A 21438-nucleotide genomic window follows, 5' to 3' on the forward strand; every position below is an offset into this window, starting at 1 on the left:
TTGATGCATATGAACGATGTCTCATTCATAACATTTTTACATGTGAAACCACCAAACAGGAACACTGGCAATCCTTTCTGTTAGCACCATGATGTTTTCCTTTTTTTCTTCTTTTTTTTTCCGGTTGCGGTTACCACACTAGATGTTATTATTGATTGTTCTTATTGTCTTGCCACTCTTGCTAGCTGTTATCATGTTCTTTTTTTCTTGTTTCACTGACGTGTTGCTGTATTATATATCTAGTTTTTGTATAATTTCTCTTGTTATTTTTTGTTTATCTGCTGTTTTTGCCCCCTTACCCAATGCCCCCGGGCCTGTAAGGTATTTTGAATAAATAAATAAATAAAGACTTTGGCAGAAGCTTGGCGCTTGTCGTGCGTTTTCCCACTTCTGTGTTCTGTGGGTTGCAGCAGTGATGCTAAAAGTTTGTTGGTTGCGCTTAGATAGCGTCGCCGCCCCTATTCCCGTTATACCACCCTCGCACAAGAGACACCATTTTGAACGCTGAGGAGAAACACCACTGGCCGTCGCAGGGTAAGCAATACGAATTACCCCCGCGAAAATACAAAGTGACAACAAAACGAACAGGAAAAAGTAAAAAAGAAAACTATATGTAATTATTCAGAGCTGAAAAAAAAAACGTCGCAAGGCTGTCAGCTTATCTGCATAACCTTACCATCATATATGTTTGTTTTTGTAGAACAACAGTCTATCATCACTGATGAAACCAGCCGCCGAAGCTGCCTGAGATTTGTGGATCGCATTGGCTGAGAAATATCTATCAGTAGTTAATATGTAGTCACAGCCACAGACAGCGGCTTCAGCCATTAGACCTCCACGGTCTCCCCTCCTTCTCACGAATTAAAAAAAGGCTATGTGAGAGGCACTGCCACCAGCGCTTTTTACTCTCCAGCGAACGCTGTTGTCTGTCAGCGGATTCGATCCGAAATTTCACTTGCTTGCTAACATTAAGTCAGTTTACACAGGTTAAACTCAACACTTCCCGCGCCCCCTGCTAGAAATAGCGGAGATTCGCAGGCCACATATTCCTTTTTTTTTCTTTTTTGAGTTCTTGCCAAGTCGCTCGGATCGTGTTTTTATTTCTCGCTACCTTGCAATGTACAGATGCAAAAAACTGGGGCGTGTCCCTCGGACAGAAATAGAAGAATCAAGGGGTGTCATTATCAAAAAGCAATTATATAACTGGGCACTTTACTACAAAGTTTTTCATTTTTCCGCCCTCAAGAACGTCGCATAGCAGCGGGAACCACGAGCAGCGCTCAATCCTTAGCCAAGCCAGTATGGCGTCTCCACCCTTCTGTCTGCATGGCGTTGGAACAGACGCATTCGAGCGACGCCAGGAGAAATAACCTGAGAAGTGCATCTTTGCTTGGGTGGTAAACAGCCGAGGAGCCCCATCTGGAGTGTGTGATTGGTATGCATCTCTGGGACAAACTTCTGTACCGCAAAGCGCTCAAGAGAAGCGTATGAGGAAAGCAGGGAAATAACGAAGGAAGGAAGGAAGAAAACTTTATTAAGAAAGGAAATAACGAAGAAGGGAAATAACGAAGCATCTCTTGGAAGCATAAAATGGCATTCGGGCGGAATCTACCAGAATTCTACCCCGGGCCGACGTCTGGGCAACAGAGGTCCTGAATACTGTCCGTATAGCCTTCAAGCGGGTTTTCGGAAGGCGGCGTCTCAGGGGTGAAAACAACAAGAGAAGCGCTGTCAGTGCACTCCATGCACCAGGGGGATAAAAACGTGCTTTTGCTATGAATGCCGTCCTTCGTGAAGTGCTTGCGCGCGCGCTCTATTCCCTCCCGTCTCAACGGTATCGCATCTGCTCAGGCTCGACCGTCATGTGGCAGAATAAGGATGAAGAAATCTCGCAAAAGTTTCCTGTCTTCTAGATCATGCATACCGAAGCAATCAAACCACGTCCCTCTGGAAAAATTCTTGCCTATTCTTTCCCTCAATTTTATTTTGCAGGCCTTTCGCACGACATAAGGGACGCCCACAATACACTGGCCTATAGCAGAGTCACTCACTCACTCACTCACTCACTCACTCACTCACTCACTCACTCACTCACTCACTCACTCACTCACTCACTCACTCACTTATTTATTCAATCAATCAACGAATCAATCAATCAATAAAAAATAGGGCATTCAAGTAAAATCAACATATTGAAAGCATGATGACAAGGGTATTCCGGGATTTCGATGCTGTTTTTCCTTCACCTGTGGCGACGACTCACACAGGATCTCGTCGAACTTGACGGTACGAACTCTAAGGGAAACGTTGTTTGGCGCTACTTGTCGTGTTTCCTCTTCTGGCCTGCCCCATGTGCAACTTTCATGGCAACATTGATGACTCAAACTGCTTTAAGAATGAGTCTTAACGAAACAACTGACTACTGCCAAAGAATTTATGAAACGGAACAATTCCAGAAAATGGCACTCCCCTATTATATGGTAGAGGTTGTCAGGCTGGGGACAGCACGCACAGAGGGAAGGGGGTTAGGAGGGGAAGATGGGGGGGTGGGGGGGTATGTTAATAGGTATTCGTCTGGAGCCGCCGCCAAGTTGTAGCTTCCTCACTGGAGAGGCGCCAGATTCGCTCCCACTTGTGAACCGTTGAAACCAAACGGCACTTCCGCCCCCACTTCTGAGCCGTTGAAACCAAACGCCACTTCCGCTCCTTCCCTCGTCCGCCCCCCCCCCCCCCGGCGAGCTGTGTCGGCGTACTTCCCCAGGGGGAAATAGGCGAACCTCTTTCGCCCCAATGGGAAGGTGACGTTTTCCGTGACTTGGATATTTATAATTTTCATTTCGAATTTAAATCTCTCGGAGACACGCGAATACGCGCCGTGCGGTCCTTGACAATTCACGCAAAGCAATTAATTCGACGGACATTTACCGGTGCGATGGTCGTGTTTCGCGCACTTGGCGTATTTTAGGTGGCCCCGACACGAGTTTGTACCGTGCCCGAACGACTGGCATTTGTAACAGCGCCGCGGGTTCGGGATTTACGCTCGGACGGAGCACCGAACGAAGCCTGCGTTGATATGACCTGGAAGAGTTTACCGGTACAATGTCAGGATAATGTGTTTGGTAGGTATTTCCTTTTCAGAGTAAAGTAGAAGTCTGGGCTTGTTGGTTAATGACGTTCAGGGTTGATGACATCCATTGACTGTCTTTGTTTGGCCTCTCCTCTTATGTATCGTGTTTCCACTCGTTTTTTCCTGAAACTCCAGTGACTGTTCTTGTCTTGCTTCCCCTCTTGAGTAGCATGTTTCCACAGGTTTTTCCCTGAATTTCGTTATCATCTCGTCTTATGGATATCCTCCTCAGTACTGTCACACCCTGGTTTCTGAGGCCTTCTACAAGATCGGCTTCCTATGTTTTCCAGATCAGGCTGCGAGATCACGCCCTGCGAGCTGTTGAGGCTTCGTTGAGGAGTTCCATTCCTTATGCACTTTTCCATTCTCCACGCAATTTTCCTCACCCGGGCAAATTTCCGCAGATAACTTTCACAAGTATTTTTTCAAGTTACCGGTAACGTAATACAAAATGCAAAGTCATGCTCCCTCCAAAAAGTATCCTTATTTTGGCTTATCTTCTACTTCTAACAGAAGATGCACTCAAAACAATTGTTTATTGCCTGAAACCCAACAAATCGCCGGGCGTAGAAAATATTACTGTCAATGATCTGCGCAGAAATTTTGCTATCATTAAGCATGTTTTGTTAACCCTACTCAATGCTGTTATTGCCAGTAGCGTCATTCCCGTGTAATTAAAACCGCTGCAGTGCGTCCACTGTTCAAAGCCGGGCGCGCAACACAATTAAAAATTATCGACCCATTTCTGTATTATCATGCATCTGTGAACTGTTGGAAAGCCGTGTGTTGCGAGCTATGACAAGTTTTGTGGAGGCTAATGACTTCCTTTCATTCAGCCAATATGGATTCATTTTTAGTAGGGGCAGGCAAGTGCTTCTTGAAGATGTGCTCAATTCAAGTTTTGAGCACAATCAGGTTGCGTGCGCGCTACTTTTAGATCTAAGTAACTCATTCGACAGCGTACGTCACAAGGTTATATTAAACAATCTTTCATTGCTGGGGTTTCGCGGTCCTTTTGTATTGCTACTAGAGAAATGTTTGCATTACACGGGGCAGTGTGTTAAGATTGGTCCAACCTATAGTGATTTCACCACGATGACAGCGGATGCTCCACAAGGCTATATTTTATGTCCGTTATTTTTTAATGTCTACGTCAATGATGTTTGCTCGCATATAGCCCTTCCTTTGTTCTAATATGCAGATGACACTCTAACATTATCAGTTGCTTCAAATTCTTCTGATGCCATGTCGCCTTTACAAGCAACTGCCACGAAAGCCATGGATTGGTTTAGGCTAATGTGATCACATTTAACACTTCGAAAACTCACCTTATTTGTTTTCACAGTCTGTTGAAGAAAATTACTCCTGCGTACTCTTTCCTTCTACACACATCTGATTGTTTCCCATACAATTTCAATTCAATAAATTGTACACTGACCGTAAAATATCTTGGCGCACATTTTTATAGGGATTTACCATGGAATACACCCCTCGCCATTGTTTGCCGGAAACTTCGAGCTGTGTCACGCCTGCTGTATATTATGAGATATTTGATGCCGTGTCACTACGACTAACTGTTATTCATGCTTTGGCGGATATTGTACTTCGTTATGGTTTCACGGTTTATGGGTTTTGTGCCACACGATGAAAAAATAGGATTGAATATATTTTGCGTTCACTACTGCGTAATGTGGCGCAGGACCTGGGCCCTGCCAGGGATGTTAACATATTTGCCGTGTTATCTATGCCTAACTTCGACTCGCTATAGCTACAAATCATTGTATTGAAGCATTACTGGAGTAGTAGTTTTAAAACGTCGTACATTCCGACGCGCTGCCTGCGCCCTAAAGAACCGTACCTGATACGTAGATGCGCCACAAGATACGGGAAAACAATTCGAACGTATTATGTGCAACAGGCCTTCAATCAACTTCCAACTACCACTCTTTTCAAAGTAATTATAAATTGTGGGAAGCATTAGGCATTATATTGTATAAGTGCTTTCAGTATTCTGGGCATGTTTACCTCATTGCCTGTCCAGTGAACAATGTTCTGTTTGTTTGCGCGTTAGGTACAAATTTCAGTTATATTAGTTTTCTTTATTTAGCATGTTGTTTCGCTATACCAGGCACTGCTGTTCAAGCCCTATGAGGCTTTGGTAGGTCTTACTTCTGTACAGTTTCTCTTTCTGATGAAAATTAATTAATATTATTATTATATTATTAGCTCAGGTGTCGAAGGGGGGGCAGGCCGCTCGGGAGGCAAGGGACCGGCCCGCGGTAACCGCGGGAGCCGCTCCCCTCGAAGGCTGCGAACCTCCGCCCGCAGAGAAGCAATTACGCCTGACTGCTGGGCGAAAGCACGCGCGTTCTCCCTGCTCAGGCGGTCGTTGGCCTCTCGTAGCTTTGCCACCTCGTCCGTCAGGAATGAAAGGCCCTCGAGAGCGTGGAGCAGCATTTCGCGGATGTCGGTCGCGTCCCCTCCAAGGTATAGTTACGCTTATTGTAAGATGTCTTCTTGCAATTGACCAGACATTACAGTTTCTATTGATTGTGTAATGTTGCCTAAAATTACACTATGGTATTTTTATTCTTCTTTGAAGTTGTAGCTTCTTCATATTTTTTGCTCGCTCACTGTTCTTTTGCCAGCTGTTGATGCATTTCATTGCTGTCTTATACCTTTTCTGTGCGCCAGCATGACTTGATTGTGCAAAGTCGGGTGGATTGTACTATTTTATTACTAATCTTCTTTGCCGTTTTTTGTAAGTCTTTCTGTCTTTTTTTTCTTTTTTTTTGCTCACTGAGTGTTTATTAGCAAATTGTTGATGTACTACAGTGCTGCATTTTCCCCTCTGAGTGCTCCAGCACGAAGGCCTCCGCTGTTCCTGGGCACTATAATAAACATTGATTGATTGATTGATTGATTGATTGATTGATTATGTCATGTACAAGAAGACGCAAACGGCAGCATGTCTTGTCTCAAAAGTATTCCTTCCCTGTGGTGTCGATGAATCCGAGCTTATCTTATCCTTCTTTATAAACTTCTTCGTGGTGATATTTTGTGTGATGACTTGGTTGCACTTGACAATGTCAACTTGCCGAACAAACTTACATTTCGAACTTTCAGAACAGATGCTTTAAGTACACGACGCTCGTCCATCTGCAGAATGTGCATATAATGAATATTTCGATCATCTTGATATATTCCAGAGTTTTTTGTCTTTGTTCTCTAATGAATTGGAAACTGCTGTAGCTTAAGTGCCCTGATATAATTCCAAATTTATGTGCCGTATTTATTTTGTGCAAATCATCTTCTTGCTAGTTTGTTTCTCCCTTTTCCTGGTTTTGTGTTGCTTGAATTTTTGAATGTTTGAGTTTCAGTGCTTGTAACGTTGAACTTCATTTTTCCATTTTGAAACTTCATAACACTTTGTTACAAAACCTTTTTTTTATGTGTATAATCTATCTCCGTCATGTTCATTGTGTATTTGCTTGTGTATTTTCAATTTTGCACGTGCCTTCAACGTTTTGGTGGATGAGTGTCATGGCATGTAACACTAGGCTTCCTTTTTTTGCTGTTTTGCTTTCTGGGATCTCCTTAACTGTTTTTACTTTATTGTTTCTGTCATACATATGGTTTTCTGTGTTGTGTTGTCTTGATTTTAGTTTGCTTTTATGAATGTTTGTATATGGTGCACCGAAAATAAAGTTTGATTATTCTTTTTAATATTATTATTATTATTATTATTATTATTATTATTATTATTATTATTATTATTATTATTATTATCTGACTTTCTCTTCCTTTCTCTGATCTGATCTCTGACTTTCTCTTCCCACGTTACACAAATTACCCGTCACTCTCTTCGATGTCTGGGTGCTGTTTGCAGGTATTCTAGAGAGTTTAAAGGTCCTCTTCCTTTTTTAAAGTTGTATTCTGCTCTCTGCCTACCTCTTCTCGAATACAGCTCTGTTGTTTGGAATGGAACTTGCAAGTCCAATAGTGACCGTATCGAAAGAGTTCAAAATAAGTTCCTCTTTATCTTTAAGCACCGCTTCCGTCATGTGCTAGAAGACGCTAACGGCAGTGTGCCTTTTCTGAAAAGTCTTCCTTCCCTTCGGTGTCGACGAATGCGAGCTGATATTATCTTTCTTTATAAACTTCTTCATGGGGATATTTTGTGTGACGACTTGGTTACACTTACCAATGTCAACTTGCCGAACAAACTTTTCCGAACATTTCGAACTTTTAGAACAGATGCTTTAAGTAGAAGACGCTCGTCCATCTGCGGAATACAATGTTCATATAATGAATATTCTGATCGTCTTGATATATTTCAGAGCTCTTTTTCTTTGTTCTCAAACGACTTGAAAACTGTTGTAGCTTAAGTGCCTTTAGTCATTGCAAATTTATGTGCTGTATTTATTTTAGGCAAATCATGTTCTTGTTTGTTTGTTTTTCACATTTCCTGGTTTTGCGTTGCTTGAATTTCTGTAGGTTTGAGTGCCAGTGCTTGTAATGCTGAACTTCTTTCAAAGTTGAAACTTCCGAACATTTTGTTATAAAACCTTCGTGTTATGCGTATAACTTATCGCTGTCATGTTCAGTGAGTATTTCCTGTTTTTCACGTGCCTTGAACATTTCGCTGTCCGAGTGTGATGGCTTGCAACGCTAGGTCTTCTGTTTCTTTTCTTTTCTTTTTTTTTTGCTGTTTTGCTTTCTGAGATTACTGTAACTCTCTTTACTTTATTGTTTCTTTCATGCATACTGTTTTGTGTGTTGTGTTGTCTTGATTTTAGTTTGTTTTTATGTACGATTTGTATATGGTGTACCAGTACCAAGACCCTAGGGTTGTTCCTGGGCACCGAAAATAAAGGTTGATTGATTGATTGATTGATTATTATTATTAATATTATTATTATTATTGGGCAACTGTTGGCCCACTTGTCGAATGTGCAAGTCACGCCATTGTCATGCAAGCGCCTTAAAACCAAGCATGACTCCTATTCTTCTTTTTGTGTAACTGTTGACGCAGAGTGTTTCAGGCGCCTGTGCGACCCGTCTATGTGGCCAAAGGGCTGCCTCTTCAAGCCGTTCCAAGGCAAGTTCCACCCTGGCATGGTGCACAGCTGTGAAACTTCTGAGAATGACCAGTAAGAACGACACTCTCGACATCTATTATCAAAATGCTCGGGGTCTACGTACTAAGTCCTCCGAATTTCTTAGAAATGTTGTGTGCTCCAAATTTTCTACTATTGTTATTACTGAAACTTGGCTTTGCGATGATATCTCATCTTCCGACTATTTTCCTCCGACCTATGAAATTTTTAGAAGTGACAGAAAGTTAACTGGGCCCAAGCAAAAGGGAGGCGGTGTTCTCATTGCCATCGATCGCTCAGTGCAATGCGTGCGGCGTGCAGACCTCGAGACTGAGGAATCAGTCTGGCTTGAGATAGGCCTCAAGAGGGGCGAGAAGCTGCTCATCGGTGCATTCTATATAACCCCGGATATTTTACCTGCTGAATATAATCTAAAGCTCACATCTATTGAAAATGTTTCCAATTCACACTCCAACCATAAGCTAATTATACTTGGGGACTTCAACACCCCAGGTATTCACTGGAACAGTCTTTCATTTCAGCATAAAAACCATTATGCAGCGCAGAAATGCACCATGTTATTAGATTTTCAATCATTCACCTCTTTGCAGCAGTTCTGCCACATAGAAAACTTCTGTGGTAATGTCCTAGATGTGTGCTTCTCGAACTTGAAAAACGTAGAAGTGTGTGCCTCCGAAGTATCTCTTGTACACCCCGACAAGTTTCACCCCCCTCTTATTGTCTCTGTCTCTGTCGCTGCCCAGCATTGCTATGGTGGTGTTGACGATTGTGCAGTCCCGCGATATGCTTTCAAGCGTGGAGATTATGTTGGGCTCTATCACTTTTATTCATCTGCTGAATGGTCTAGTGTTTTTGATGTCAATGATGTTGACGAACAGGTTCGACGTTTTACCGAAATTGTCAGGAGTGGCATGGAAAAGTACATCCCTTGTTATATGCCTGTTCATTCCAAATTTCCCCATTGGTTCTCTAAAGAACTTCGAAGTTCGCTTAAACTTAAGGACAGCGCCCACAAAAAGGCCAAGCGTTCTGGGCTCGACAAGTGGAAAGCGGAGTTTAGTCGGTATCGCTCACTTTGTAAAAGCCTCTACCGGCGTGACCACCAGCTCTATATAGAGTCGTTAGAGGCTTCTGCGTCTCAGAAACCGGCTGACTTCTGGAGGTATGTACGCGGCCGTTCTAAGGAGTCTAAAGAACACATTAGCCTGCTAAATTCCGATGGGGAACAGGTTGAGGATGTCGCCACTAGCTTTGCTCAGTACTTTCATTCTGTCTTTCAATTGCCAGATGGTCACGACGAACGCCTGTCGTGTAATAATATGTCTAATTTTAGTACACTTATGTTCGATGAAAAACTTGTCAATGATAGCCTTAAACGGATGAAACCGTCATTTTCCTGTGGTGCAGACGGAATTCCAGCAGCCCTCATGAAGGTTTACGGCAACATTTTTGTGCCTGTCTTAACTTCCATTTACAATAACTGTTTACTTTTCGGCAAATTTCCTCGTGCATGGAAGATTGCTCGAATTTTTCCAATATTTAAGTCTGGTGATAAGTCAGCCGTTACCAACTATCGCCCAATCTCACTCCTTTGTGTCGCCTCAAAACTCTTTGAGTCAGCTCTGCACAACGTTCTTGCTGCCTGCGTCAAGAACGTTGTGATACCAAATCAGCACGGCTTTTTCTCGGGTCGATCGACGGTTACAAATCTTGCAAGCTTCATGACTCAGGCTTCGGCTGCAGTTTGTGAAAACGGCCAGTTGGATGTTATTTATTTTGACCTCAGTAAGGCGTTTGATGTAGTGAACCATAAATTATTAATTAACAAGCTTACTATGTCCGGTGTTGATGCAAGTCTTGTTGCCTTGTTGTCCAACTATCTCCTTGACCGGTCCTTTTACGTAGATGTAAACTTCAAAAGGTCTAGTGTTTACACTGCAACGAGTGGTGTACCTCAGGGTTCTGTGCTGGGTCCACTATTGTTTTCTATCTTTATCAATGATGTGTCAACAGTGTTAACAAAATCTTCATTTCTTCTCTATGCTGATGATGTCAAGCTATTTAGGCACATTAGCAGTTTTCAGGACTGCTGTGCCTTGCAGAGGGATGTGTCGGAATTATCGGTCTGGTGCAGCAAGAACTGTCTAATTTTAAATCCAGCTAAAACAAAGGTTGTCACGTACAGCCGGAAAACCCATCGTCTACTGTTTTCCTACAGTATAGCGGGAGCTCCTTTGCAAAGGGTTGAGGAGATTAGGGACCTCGGGGTTCTTTTCGACAGTACCCTCTCTTTTTCTTCTCATATTAGGCTCATCACCCGGCGAGCGCTCCGAAGTCTTGGAAATGTGTGTCGGATTACAAAGGAATTCTCTTCTCCAGATGCATTTCTAATGCTATACAATGCAATATGTATCCCCCAGTTAGAATATGCTTCTGTTGCCTGGAACGGCATCTCCAAATCTAGTAGTGAATTAATAGAACGTGTGCAGAAGAAGTTTTTATCCATATTTAAGCACCGTCATCACAATCACAGTTTTCATCCTGATTCTGACTTACCCATAGTTACTTCCATCCCTTGGTTGACCTGCAGACGTATGCGTGCAGACCTTACATTTCTTCACAAAATTGTTCATGGTGACCTTTCTTGCGCAGACCTGCTTAACTGTTTAGAGTTTAGTGTTCCACAGAGGCCCACCAGGTCGCATCGCCCTTTCTTGACCGCTGCGCGCAACTCCAATCATTCTCCAGTGCGCAGAATACAGAATTGCTACAACCGCTTCTCTGAACGCCTTGACATCTTTCAAAGCTCCTTTACGATTTACCGTAGTGCGCTGTTGAACACAGTATGTTAAACATCTATGATATCTCTGTCGATCGTTTTTCTTTTTATTATTGCTGAAATTTGGTTTCTCTGTGGTTCTGTTTAACCAATATAGTTGCCTGTTTTTGAAACTGTTTACTTATCATGCTTGTCTTATCATTTGTCTCTATACTCTTGTCATTTTTTTTTGTCGTCTTACTGTTAAACTTTGTTCTCTGCTTGTTGTGTATTCATTACAATAAGCTGAGCCACAAAGGCATCTTCTTTTTCTTTTTTACCTGTACCCAGGCTCCGCCTGTACTTTATTTCTGTAATTTTCGCTACTTCAATTTGTGTTTCTTGTCGCTTGTTTGTTTCTTCCAATATGTTTCTTGTATATTGTTTTCATGTAACTATCCGTGCGCCAGCACTCAGGCCTCTGGCTGTTCCTGGGCACGTAAATAAACATGATTGATTGATTGATTGATTGATGATTGATTGATTAATTATTATTATTATTATTATTATTATTATTATTATTATTATTATTATTATTATTATTATTATTATTATTATTATTATTATACTTCGTACCTGGCGTCGGTAGAAACTAAAGCAACTCACCAACCGGGAGCCTTCTGGAAATACATTCATTCTAGATCTAGTACAACTAACGATTCTATTCGTCTTCTAGACTCCAACGGCGATGAGGTTGTCAAGGTGGCCGACTGCTTTGCTCGTCAATTTTCTTCTTTTTTTGGGATTAGCGGTGGTAGTGACAACAGCAGCGCCCCTTGTCACCAGGGCGAGAACTCCGGTTGTTTACAACTGGACGAGAACATCATTCGGACCAGCATCAAGCGGCTCAAGCCCTCGCTTTCTTGTGGGCCAGATGGTATTCCTGCTGCAATCCTAAAAACATATGCAAATATATTCGTTCCTGTGTTCACTTCAATATTTAATAACTGTCTCCGGTCGGGAACGTTTCCTCGCTCATGGAAAATCTCTCGCGTATTCCCTGTTTTCAAGTCAGGCCTAAAAACTGATGCTATAAACTATAGGCCTGTCTCGCTGCTTTGTTCTGCCTCTAAAATTTTCGAGTTATCTCTTCATATGGTCTTGTCTTTCTCATTTAAACATGTCCTCATTCCTAATCAACATGGATTTATGCGTGGTCGTTCAACTTCCACGAACCTTGTATGCTTCATGGAGAAGGCTGTCCCAGCAATCGTTGGTAGAAGCCAACTGGATGTGGTCTACTGTGACATGAGCAAAGCCTTTGATGTTGTCAACCACTCGTTATTGCTTGCAAAGCTCACTCTGTTAGATGTACACGCTTCTTTGGTGGGTCTTATACGTTGTTATCTCAAGGAGCGATATTGCTATGTAAGTGTTAACGGTCAAACATCATTTAGGTACAAAGCAACCAGTGGTGTACCCCAAGGCTCCGTCCTGGGTCCCCTTCTTTTTTCCATTTTCATTAACGATGTTGCTTCTGCCATTCAAAATTCTTCTTTTTTGTTGTACGCTGATGATATAAAAATCTTTAGAGAAGTGCGTAGTGTTCAGGACTGTAATTCTCTTCAGGTTGATATTGTGTCATTCCATCGTTGGTGCACCAAAAACGACCTTATTTTGAACCCTTCAAAAACTAAAGTTGTCTCCTATAGTAGAAAAACTCAACAACTGCAATACCCTTATGAAATTGCAGGCACCACACTGCCGAGGGTGACCGAAATTCGGGACTTGGGAGTACTGTTTGATTCTTCTCTGACTTTCTCTTCCCACATTGCACAAATTACCCGTCGGTCTCTTCGTTGTCTGGGTGCTGTTTGCAGGTATTCTAGAGAGTTTAAAGGTCCGCTTCCTTTCTTAAAGTTGTATTCGGCTCTCTGCTTACCTCTTCTTGAATACGGGTCTGTTGTCTGGAATGGAACTTGCAAGTCCAATAGTGACCGTATCGAAAGGGTTCAAAATAAGTTCCTTTCTATCTTTAAGCACCGCTTCCGTCATGTGCAAGACGACGCAAACGGCATCATGTCTCTTCTGAAAAGCATTCCTTCCCTTCGGTGTCGACGAATGCGAGCTGATATTATCTTTCTCTATAAACTTCTTCATGGTAATATTTTGTGTGACGATTTGGTTACACTTATCAATGTCAATTTGCCAAATAAACTTTTCAGAAAATTTCCAGCTTTCAGACCAGTTGCTTTAAATAGCCGACGCTCGTCCATCTGCCGAATACAATGTGCATATAATGAATATTCCGTTCGGCTTGATATATTCCAGAGCTCCTTTACTTTGTTCTCTAATGAGTTGAAAACTGTTGTAGCTTAAGTCCTTTATGTCATTCCAAATTTATGTACCCTATGTATTATGTGCAAACTGTTCTTGCTTGCTTTTCACTTTTTCTTGTTTTGTGTTGCTTGAATATTTGTACGTTTTTAGTGTCAGTGTTGGTAATGCTGAAGCTTTTCCCCCCTTTTTTTTGGAACTTCCTAATATGTTGTTAGAAAACCTTGGCTATATACGTATACTCTATGTCATGTTGATTCAATATTTGCTTGTATAGTTCCTATTTTTCACATCTACTGAACGTTTTGCTGGCCGAGTGGCATGGCTTGCAACACTAAGCCTGCCTTTTCTTTTTTGACTGTCTGTTCTTTTTTTTTTTTTTCTTCCTTTTTTGCTTTCTAAGATTTCTGTAACTATTTTTACTTTATTGTTTATGTCATACATATAGTTTGTGTATGTTGTCTTGTCTTAATTGTAGTGTTTTTTTTTTTTGTATGGTGTACCAGTACCAAGACCCTAGGGTTGTTCCTGGGCACCGAAAATAAAGGTTGATTGATTGATTGATTGATTGATTGATTATTATTATTATTATTATTATTATTACCGAAAGACTGCCTCTTTAAGGAGTTTCGAGGCATGTTTCGCGAAGGCATGCTTCACAGCTCTGAGCGCATCACATAAGAAACGCAATGATGACTAGTACTTTGGATGTGTTTTATCAGAATGTGCGCGGTCTTCGTACCAAGGCAACTGACTTCTTTGGTAATGTTCTGGCTTCGTGTTTTCCGTTAATAGCTATCTCTGAAACTTGGTTGTGCCCTGATATTCTGTCCAGTGATTATTTCCCTCAAAATTACCATGTATATCGTAGTGATCGTGCCTTGACGGGAAGCAAACAAAAAGGGGGTGGGGTCCTTCTTGCCGTCGACAAATCTCTCCCGAGTGTGCTTTGTAGTGATATTCAGAATGCAGATGAGTCTGTATGGGTTGAAATTCTTATCTCTAAAACTGAAAAACTTCTTGTTGGGGTTTTTTACATTCCCCCTGATGTAGCTCCTGACGCATTCAATCAGTTAGTTTCCTCCATTGAACAAGAGCTTATTACGCAGTGCAACCGCAAGGTCCTCCTTCTTGGAGACTTTAACGCTCCTGGCGTTCAGTGGAGCCATCTATCCTGTTCCCACCATAACCACCACATTGAACAGAAGGGTAATAGATTACTAGATTTTTCGTCTTTCACTTCCATGACACAGCATAATCACATAGAAAACTGCAGTGGAAACATTTTGGACCTGTGTTTTTCGAATTTTGATGATGTTAGTGTGTCACACTCTGATTGTCCTTTAGTTAGACCTGACAGATTTCATCCTCCTCTTTCTATTTCCTGTTCCCTTCCCACAATGCTCCACCATTCCGTAAGTTCCTGCAACACGCAACCTCGCTACGCTTTCGCCCGGGGAGATTACGTTGGGCTGTATGATTACTTTTCTGCTGTCCCTTGGTCGACAGTCATTGACGAACCTGATGTCAATGAACAAGTTGACCGTTTTACTGAGATTGTACTTTTGGGTATGAAGAAATACATCCCGCAATATTTACCAAAGAAGTTCAAATTCCCACACTGGTTTTCTTCTGAATTGCGGGATGCCCTTAAACTCAAAGAACGTGCGCATAGAAAGATGAAGCGCTCTGGTGCGAACCAGTTCACTCAGGAGTTTCGGCGCCTACGTGCCTTATGCAAAATATTGCACAAGCGTGATCATGCTTCGTACCTGGCATCAGTAGAAGCTAAAGCAACCCATCAACCGGGAGCCTTCTGGAAGTACATTCATTCAAGATCTAGTAAAACTAAAGAATCTATTCGTTTATTAGACTCCAACGGCAATGAGGTTGCGGAGGTGGCCGACTGCTTTGCTCGTCAGTTTTCTTCTTTTTTTGGAATTAGCGGTGGCAGTGATAACAGTAGCGCCCCTTGTCACCAGGGCGGTAACTCTGGTTGTTTCCAACTGGATGAGAACATCGTGCGGACCAGTATCAAGCGGCTAAAGCCCTCGCTTTCTTGTGGACCAGATGGTATTCCTGGCGCCATTCTAAAAACGTATGCAAACATATTCGTTCCAGTGTTCACTTCAATGTTTAATAACTGTCTCCGGTCTGGCACGTTCCCTCGCTCATGGAAAATCTCGCGTATTCCCTGTATTCAAGTCAGGCCCAAAAACTGACGCCATAAACTATAGGCCAGTCTCGCTCCTTTGTTCTGCCTCTAAACTATTCGAGTTATCTCTTCATATGGTGTTGTCTTTCTCACTTAAACACGTCCTCATTCCTAATCAACATGGCTTTATGCGTGGTCGTTCAACTTCCACAAACCTCGCGTGCTTCATGGAGCAGGCTGTCCCAGCAGTCGTTGGTAGAAGCCAGCTTGATGTGGTCTACTGTGACATGAGCAAGGCCTTTGATGTAGTCAACCACTCGTTATTGCTTGCCAAGCTCATTCTGTTAGATGTCCACGCTTCTTTGGTGGGTCTTATACGTTGCTATCTCCAGCAGCGATATTGCTATGTAAGTGTTAACGGTCAAACTTCATTTAGGTACAAAGCAACAAGTGGTGTACCCCAGGGATCTGTTCTGGGTCCCCTTCTTTTCTCCATTTTCATTAACGATGTTGCTTCTGTAATTCAAAATTCTTCTTTTTTGTTGTATGCTGATGATATGAAAATCTTTAGAGAAGTGCGCAATATTCATGACTGTAATTATCTTCAGGCTGATATTGCGTCATTCCATTGTTGGTGCACCAAAAACGACCTAATTTTGAACCCCTCAAAAACGAAAGTTGTCTCCTATAGTAGAAAAACTCAACAGCTGCAATACTCTTATAAAATTGCAAGCACTGCATTGCCGAGGGTGACTGAAATTCGAGACTTGGGAGTACTATTTGATTCTTATCTGACTTTCTCTTCCCACGTTACACAAATTACCCGTCGCTCTCTTCGATGTCTGGGTGCTGTTTGCAGGTATTCTAGAGAGTTTAAAGGTCTTCTTCCTTTTTTAAAGTTGTATTCGGCTCTCTGCCTACCTCTTCTCGAATACGGCTCTGTTGTTTGGAATGGAACTTGCAAGTCCAATAGTGACCGTATCGAAAGAGTTCAAAATAAGTTCCTCTTTATCTTTAAGCACCGCTTCCGTCATGTGCTAGAAGACGCTAACGGCAGTGTGCCTTTTCTGAAAAGTCTTCCTTCCCTTCGGTGTCGACGAATGCGAGCTGATATTATCTTTCTTTATAAACTTCTTCATGGGGATATTTTGTGTGACGACTTGGTTACACTTATCAATGTCAACTTGCCGAACAAACTTTTCCGAACATTTCGAACTTTTAGAACAGATGCTTTAAGTAGAAGACGCTCGTCCATCTGCAGAATACAATGTGCATATAATGAATATTCTGATCGTCTTGATATATTTCAGAGCTCTTTTTCTTTGTTCTCAAACGACTTGAAAACTGTTGTAGCTTAAGTGCCTTTAGTCATTGCAAATTTATGTGCTGTATTTATTTTAGGCAAATCATGTTCTTGTTTGTTTGTTTTTCACATTTCCTGGTTTTGCGTTGCTTGAATTTCTGTAGGTTTGAGTGCCAGTGCTTGTATGCTGGACTTCTTTCAAAGTTGAAACTTCCGAACATTTTGTTATAAAACCTTCGTGTTATGCGTATAACTTATCGCTGTCATGTTCAGTGAGTATTTCCTGTTTTTCACGTGCCTTGAACATTTCGCTGATCCGAGTGTCATGGCTTGCAACGCTAGGTCTCCAGTTTCTTTTTTTTTCTTTTTTTTTTTTTGCTGTTTTGCTTTCTGAGATTACTGTAACTATCTTTACTTTATTGTTTCTTTCATGCATACAGTTTTGTGTGTTGTGTTGTCTTGATTTTAGTTTGTTTTTATGTACGATTTGTATATGGTGTACCAGTACCAAGACCCTAGGGTTGTTCCTGGGCACCGAAAATAAAGGTTGGTTGATTGGTTGATTGGTTGATTGGTTGATTGTCGCGTAAGATGACAAAAGGGATAAATAGAATAGACGTCTATTATCAGAATTCTCGCGGTCTTCGCACCAAAGCGTCTGAATTTTTCTCAAATTTAGTTTCTTCAAGTATTCAGGTTATTGTTATTTCCGAAACCTGGCTCTGCGGTAATATTAGCTCTTCGGATTATTTTCCACCAAACTACCAAGTCTTTCGTAAAGATAGAGATTTTGGTGGGGTTAAGCAAAAGGGAGGGGGGTGTTAGTTGCGGTTGACAGTACTTTTCAATGTGTGCGGCGTCATGAACTGGAGGGCGACCACGAGTCTGTCTGGCTAGATATACGACTAAATGAAGGTGAGATGCTTTTACTGGGGGCATTCTATATTCCTCCGGATATTGCTCCTTCATAGTTCAATCTTGTTCTTACATCTATAGAACAAGCATTCGCATCTCACCAAAACTATCAGCATGTTATCCTGGGTGATTTCAATACACCTGGTGTGCAATGGGATAGCCTTACTCTTCAACACTACAACTATTACGTGCAACAGAAATCCAGCATGCTATTAGACTTCGTAGCCTTTACATCCATGATGCAACTTAATAATATCAAAAATAGCTCCGACAACATCTTAGACATCTGCTTTTCAAACATTCAGAATGCACGAGTATCGAGGTCTGGTATTTCTCTTGTTAAACCCGACAAGTTTCATCCTCCGTTTTTAGTTTCTTTTCCAATGTCTTTTCAACGCCGTACTGTCTCGTCGAAGAATAACGAATTATCTTGCTACTGTTATGCTCGTGGGGACTACATTGGCTTGTATGACATCTTTTGTACATTTGATTGGTCTGAAATTCAAGATCTTCCTGATTGTGATGCGCAGGTCGAGCGGTTCACTGAGGTTGTCAAAAGCGGTATGGACAAGTTTATCCCCAAGTTCAAGCCCAGCCGCTCAAAGTACCCCTATTGGCTCTCCGCAGAACTTCGTACCGCGCTTAAATTAAAGGACCGCGCCCACAGAAAGTCAAAGAGCACTGGACTTGCTAAATGGAAGGAGGAATTTCGGTCTAACCGAAAAATATGTAAAAGTCTAGATGAGCGTGACAACCGCTCCTATCTAGATTCCGTGGAGAGCAGCATGAATTCCCAGCCTGCAAAATTTTGGAAGTATATCCGGTCTCGTCAAAACAACTGTTGTGATCGCATCAGCCTGGTTAATCCCTCTGGGGAACTGGTTCATGACGTCGCCAACTATTTTGCGCAGCAATTTAGCGCTACATATGGCCAGCGCGATGGGACAGTAATGAACCTTTTGTTAAACCATGTACAAGGCCCTAGCCTTATAGTATTAGACGAAAAGCTGGTTCTTGAGAGCATAAAGTGCATGAAACCATCTTTGTCCTGTGGCCCTGACGGAATCCCTCCAGCCATTGTTAAAACCTATGGCAGTATTTTTGTACCTGTTCGAACTTCTATATTCAATAATTGTCTAAAAACAAACGTCTTCCCCCGCACGTTGAAAATCTCTCGAGTGCGTCCAATTTTAAAGACAGGCCCGACGTCTGAAGCAACAAATTATAGGGCTGTTTCTTTCCTTTGTGCCTGCTCCAAGCTGTTTGAGACAGCTTCACAAAGTCTTATCAAGTTCTGTACAAAACGTCCTTATACCTAACCAGCATGGTTTTATATCGGGGAAGTCGACAACAACAAACCTCGCCTGCTTCATGGAGCAGGCCTCCGCAGCAGTTTCAGAGAGGGGCCAGTTGGACGTTGTATACTGTGACCTGAGCAAGGCATTCGATGTTGTCTGCCACTCGTTGTTACTTATTAAGCTTTTACTGCCTGGCGTTGATGCACCACTCGTGGCATTGTTATGGAGTTACTTACACAATCGGTTTTGTTATGTGAGTGTTAACGGCAGGAAGTCCGCTATGTACAGGACAACAAGTGGTGTGCCCCAAGGCTCTGTGTTGGGCCCTCTGTTGTTTTCTATTTTTATAAACGATGTGTCAGCTGCAATCAAGAAGTCTTCGTTCCTAATCTATGCTGAAGACATCAAAATATTCAAACGTATTAAGTCTGCTGAGGACTGTGTTTCCCTAAACAAAGATGTGTCCTTGTTCTCTAAATGGTGTTCAAAGAATAGATGAACTCTTATTCCAAAGAAAACAAAGGTCATCTCTTATAGCCGAAAAACAAACATCCTTTACTTTCCTTACACCATTGACGGCGGCCCCCTGTCTAGAGTTGATGGTATCAGAGACCTTGGAGTGCTCTTTGACAGCGCCTTAACTTTCTCGCCCCATGTCGATCAACTTACTCCGCGGGCTCTTCGCTCTCTTGGTGCTGTATGCAGATTTTCACGGGACTTTCGGTCCCCTAATTCATTCCTGAAACTATTCAAAACACTTTGTATTCCTCAACTAGAATATGCCTCTGTCGTATGGAATGGAACCTGTCATTCTAACAGCAAACGTATAGAGCGTGTTCAGGCCAAATTTCTATCAATATACAGGCATCGTTTTTCCTCTGGGCCTCCCGAGACTGCCTTAGCAGTATCCAGATTCCCATTGCCTGTCTCTCTGAGTTGTCGGCGAACCCGCCTAGATCTTCTTTTTCTATATAAACTGCTTCATGGTATTATCACATGCCAGGAACTACTTGCACAAGTCAGCCTTCGTGTTTCGCAAAAAACAACAAGGTTTACCCCCCCTTTCCATAATGCTACAGCACTCAACACCCATTCCCCCCTCCAAAGAGTGCAGCGTCTCTGTAACTGTCACTCTGGGAAACTTGATATATTTCAACGTTCCCTTCGGGAGTTTTTGACTGGGTTGTTAGCTGTGATACAATAATTACTCTTCTTTTCGGCACTTTTTTTTAGTTTTTTATATGGTTTTTATGTATGAAATGTCTTCATAGTTCTTGTTTCTGGTTTGTAAGTCCAATATATTCGTGACTTTGTGGCTGTAACTGCTTCATCGACTTGTCATATATTACGGTATGCTACTTGCTTTCCATCGCACCCGATTTATTGTGATGTGTCTGGTACTTTCCATCTTCTGTTGCTGTTTTTCATAAATCAGTTCCTGTATTTTGTTTCATACATTCATGTTTAATTGAAGCTTTGTGTTTTCGCCTATATCTGCGAATATGTTTTTATGTCTGCTTACTTCACCCAACTGCTGTGACCATTGTTCCATATACTTTTGCCATTGATCCACCATTAGAGTTTCTTAATCGTCTAATTGTGTTTGGAATACCTTTTTATTATCCTTAGGGTTTTACTGCTCTTTTTTTTTCTTCGCTCGTTCTTCTTGTTGACTGTCTATATTGTGAGTTTCTGCTGTATATTAGTGCCGCATTTTGTCTTCCTCAGTGCGCCAGAACCAAGGTCTCGGCTGTTCCTGGGCACTCTAATAAACATTGATTGATTGATTGATTATTATTATTATTATTATTGCTTGTGTATTTGTGTATTTCTGCCTGTCTTAACTTGCATTTATAATAACTGTTTACTTTTCGGCAAATTTCCTCGTGCATGGAAGATTGCTCGAATTTTTCCAATATTTAAGTCTGGTGATAAGTCAGCCGTTACCAACTATCGCCCAATCTCACTCCTTTGTGTCGCCTCAAAACCCTTTGAGTCAGCTCTGCAGAACGTTCTTGCTGCCTGCGTCAATGTCACCCGCTTCCTTAAATTAGGGTGCACTGTCAGAAGATATGGGGAGTCGACTCAAGAGAGCCAACAAACCCCACCGAATCTACAGGGCACAGGTGACAAAGGGGGTGGCCGTCTGATGTGCGGCTTTCGCCGACTAGAGCGGCAAGAATGAGCAAGAGCCTTGAACGACAAAACAACACAAAGACTTATATTTAGACAGGCAAGTCACAAATACAAGCACGAGGTAGCAGATCGATAATGACAGACAACTTAGATGGAGTTAAAATACAAGAAACAGTCCAATTATACAAATATGATACAAACAGGAGCGTTAACAAATGAAGATTACGAATCGGAGCAGTTAACTAAAAGAAAATGAACAGTTCGATGCATATGAGAGACAGAGTCCCAG

The 21438-nt window shown here is 42.0% G+C and overlaps 1 pseudogene; it reads right to left on the bottom strand.

The window, feature by feature from the left end:
• Positions 1-2490: 2490 nt before the first annotated feature.
• Positions 2491-21438, bottom strand: part of LOC144153515 (uncharacterized) — a 44293-nt pseudogene continuing 25345 nt past the window's right edge.

This window comes from Haemaphysalis longicornis, unplaced genomic scaffold (genome assembly GCF_048455015.1).
Source record: "Haemaphysalis longicornis isolate Haplotype H1 unplaced genomic scaffold, Haemaphysalis longicornis Haplotype H1 scaffold_9, whole genome shotgun sequence".
Taxonomy (NCBI): domain Eukaryota; kingdom Metazoa; phylum Arthropoda; class Arachnida; order Ixodida; family Ixodidae; genus Haemaphysalis; species Haemaphysalis longicornis.